The sequence below is a fragment of the Ipomoea nil genome, unplaced genomic scaffold (genome assembly GCF_001879475.1).
Source record: "Ipomoea nil cultivar Tokyo-kokei standard unplaced genomic scaffold, Asagao_1.1 scaffold0519, whole genome shotgun sequence".
Lineage (NCBI taxonomy): Eukaryota > Viridiplantae > Streptophyta > Magnoliopsida > Solanales > Convolvulaceae > Ipomoea > Ipomoea nil.
The window spans coordinates 1,148,326-1,152,826 of record NW_017616947.1 but is presented as its reverse complement, the minus strand read 5'-3'; positions in this window follow the sequence as shown (position 1 = coordinate 1,152,826).

Sequence of the window (4,501 nt, the reverse complement as noted above, 5' to 3'; positions counted from 1 at the left end):
AAACGCTGAACACAAGATTACACTTTTCTTTGGTGTAATTAGTCTAGATTTGTGAATCGAATACATCAAAAGATATAGAGAATAGGTTAGAGAATGAGATTGGTAGAACGGCAATTCGAGATAGAAAAAGAATGGTTCATAGATGTGTATGTCGTTAAATTTTCAGAATCGATTTACAAAGAATAGGTAGTGTTAGGGTTTTGTTGGGTGTAACTGGTTAGTAGTTCCGATTGGACTACATAGTTTTGTAAATGTGATGTTTGAACATGGAGATGGCTAGAAAATGACATCGAGCTAGAGGCGATAGCTTAAGCAATAATGGCGATGTGTGGATGATGTAGTTTCCAAAAACAGTAGACACAGTGTAGAGAAGATATGCGCAGCCGAGAAGATAGGGTTCTGGCAAAATGGTCTAACTATTTAGTTGTTTAGGGTGTTTTGTTCTGGCTTGGGTTTTGGGTTGGGCTTTGATAGGCTAGAGTTTATATTTGGGTTATAATTAGGCTAGAGTTTGTGGTTGGGCTATGGTTAGCCCATATTTATAATATACTTAATATAATTAATGGAACAAGTGTCATTAATTCTCATCATATGAATAACAATCATTATTGTATGGACTATGGTCTACACAAGTTGTATGGACTATATTTTGTCTATTGTAAAATTGTGTACATTCAGTATAAAAATAATGTACATTCAATACAAAAATAATGTATATTTTATTCAGGGGATGTACATTATTTTTGTTCTGAGTGTACATTATATTGTATAATGTACATTCAGTACAAAAATAATGTACATTTAATATATTAAAAATGTACTTTTTATTATGGTCCACATAACATTGTGTGGACCATGGTCCACACAATAATTTGCCTATGAATAATGAAAAAAAAAAATAATATTTTGTTGGTATCGAAAAGTTATTTTTTCATTTGTATAAATTTCTTTGATTCTATACAAATAAATATTATATATAAGTATTTAATAAATTAATAAATTTGTTTTAATATATATTGCTGTATATATAACATAATGTGTTTTATTTTTAAATGCTACTAATAAATTGAACAAAAATTTTCAATTTTCAATCCGTATTAATACTTAAAAAATCAGATAATATGCAATCCAAGGGTGTTGAGTTCGGATCTCCTGTTGTGTCCGATGTTGCAAACAGCTCAAGTACTGTCAATTGTTACTCTACCATTGAATATGATAAATTGGGTGCAATGATGATAGGTATTGCTTTGTTTGTGTTATTATAAACCATTATCTATATCTATTACGTGGTCTAATATGTATAATTTAAATACTGAAAGTTGTTAATACTTTCGGTATTTATATGTTTATGTATCTTTCTTTTTTTCTTTAAATTTTTAGGAGATCAAGTGAACTTTAATGTGTTATTTACGGCTACTCGAGATTCGTGTTTTCCTAATCAAGGTGAGATTGTTTGTTAAGGATTTAAAAATTATGCTTTATTAATTTTATTTTTTCATTCAATTGATTTCTGTAATGACTTATGTTTTGGTTTTATTGTAGTACCGTATTATGACCTGGGAGATCCGATTTTTAATTGTAAACATTGTTCGACTATCTTCTGGCGGGATGAGAAAGTGAAGAATGTGAAGCTTACTACTTCTCCAAGATATTCAGGGTGTTGTTCTAATGGCAAAATTAAGTTACCGAAATTGAATGTTCCGCCTAAAACTATTCTTGAATTATTTTTCAATCCATCTGCAAGAAGCAAGCATTTTTTGCAACATATAAGGTCGTACAATAACATGTTTAACTTCACATCTATGGGAGGTCGTATTGACAAAGATGTTAATACAGGAAAATCACCTCCCGTTTTCAGATTAAATGGTCAAAATTTCCATTTGTTGGGAAGTTTGTTACCTGTTGATGGTAATAAACCTAAATTTGCACAACTTTTCATCCATGATTCTGAGAATGAGATTTTCAATAGACTTGATTGTGTTAGGTATGTTGCTGGCTATTGTTAATTTTTTCTTTTTTATTTATAGGAATGTAATGTGATGTGATTAATTGGTATTCTTTCTTTATTGTAGGGTTGGTAATGAGATCAACGAATTACATGCAGATATTGTCTCTGATATCCAATTAGCATTAGATGAGAATAATGTTTTGGTAAAGTCATTTCGGATGGCTAGAGAAGTGATACTTGCAAATCCAAGAGTTGATGTTAGAATGAAGTTAATTGGGAAACGCACCCAAGATGCGAGAACATATAAACTTCCAATAGTGTCTGAGGCTGCTGTTGTTATTGTTGGTGATTTGGATCCAACGTTGGGTGAACGTGATATTTTGATAGAAACACGGTCGGGTGTTCTTAAGAGAATTAATGAACTTAATCCAGCATATCTTCCACTTCAATATCCAATTTTGTTCCCATATGGTGAAGATGGTTATAGAGAATACATTCCTTTCCATGTAGAAAGAAGTGTTGAGAAAGGTGCTAGGCACATTGTTTCTCTTCGTGAATACCTATCCTTTCGTGTTCATGAAAGACTTGATGAGATCTCAACATTTTTGTATGCCAGAAGGTTATTTCAACAATTTTTGGCCGATGGGTATACGATGGTTGAATCTCCTCGGTTGTTGTATATTCGCACACACCAATAGAGTCTACGATGTGGTTCATATAAAGGATTGTTTGATGCTTTGACACGTGGAGAAGTTGACCCCCGGACTCAAGCTCGACGAATTGTATTGCCATCAACTTTTACTGGTGGAGCACGATATATGGTTCAAAACTACCAAGATGCAATGGCAATTTGTGGTTGGATTGGTTATCCAAATATTTTATCACTTTTACATACAATCCAAAATGGCCAGAAATTCAACGTTTTTTGCAATGTAGAGGCTTGAAATATGAAGATCGGCCTGATATTTTGTGCCATGTGTTTAAAATGAAATTGGAAGCTTTGATTAAAGAGATACGATCTGGCACTGTCTTTGGGAAAATTGTCACTGGTATGTGTGCTTCAAGTTAAGTTTACATTTTATTTTTTAATTCAACGCTTTGATTGCTTTACTTATGTGTATTAATTTCTTTCCAGTAATTTATACCGTGGAATTTCAAAAACGGGGATTGCCACATGCACATATTCTTCTGTTCATTGATCGTGGTGTTGCTCTTACATTTGGTTCCAATGTTGATTCCATTATATCTGCCGAGATTCCTAATAAAGAGAGTGATCCTGAGTATTATACAATTGTTGGAGAGTTTATGATGCATGGTCCATGTGGTGTGACTAGGAAAAACTCTCCACGTATGGTTAAGGGGAACTGCTCAAAACACTTTCCTAAAAAATTTATGGATTATTGTTCAATTCTTGATTCTAATGGGTATCCCATCTATAAGCGTAGAAATAATGGTAATACAATTGTTAAGAGTGATGTTGAACTGGATAATAGGTTTGTTGTGCCTCACAATAGATATTTATTGATGAAGTATAGAGCACACATCAATGTAGAATGGTGTAACCAATCTCGGTCTATCAAATATTTGTTTAAATATGTGAACAAAGGTCATGATCGAGTTACTGTGCAATTTTATAGGAGTACCGAATGCCGAGGAAGTAGTGAAGTTATAGATGAAATCAGTATGTATTATGATTGTCGGTATATTTCTCCATGCGAAGCTGCATGGCGTTTGTTTAGCTATGATGTGCAGTTTCGTAATCCAGCAGTTGAACGTCTTAGCTTCCACTTGCCTAATGAACAGAGCATTGTTTTCAATGATGAGGTTTCGGTTGAAACAGTTGTTGAAAGGCAAACGGTTAGAAATAGCATGTTCTTATCATGGTTTGAAGCAAATAAGAGGTATCCTTCTGCTCGAGCGTTGAGTTATAGGGAAATGCCTAATGCTTTTGTTTGGAAAACGGATATCCGCGAGTGGCATCCAAGAAAATGGGGATTTGCTATTGGTCGTATGTTTTATGTCCCACCAGGTAGTGGGGTGATTTTTTTTATCTTAGATGTTTGTTAAATTTAGTTCGTGGTCCAACATCTTTTCAAGACATACAAACTGTTGATGGTATTGAATATTCGTCATTTCGAGATGCATGCTACGCTCGTGGATTGATTTTTGATGAAAAAGAATATATTGATGCGATAGTTGAAGCAAGTCAATGGTAGACTGCTGCAGCTCTTAGGAGATTATTTGTAACTTTACTAACGGCAAATTCACTTTGTCAACCTGAAAAAGTATGTGATGTTGTTTGGCTGCTATGTGAGGATGCCAAGTATAATCAACGTAAATCATTTGCTAATCCAGGTAAAATGTTGTTATATATATATATATATATATATATATATATATATATATATATATATATATATATATATATGTATATTATTTTGCAATTTTCAGCTTATAAAGTTATATAGTAATTATTGTAAATGTAAAAAAATGTAAATGATGTGCAGACTTAATGTTGTCGGAAAAAGAGAAGAAAATGTATGGCTTGATAGA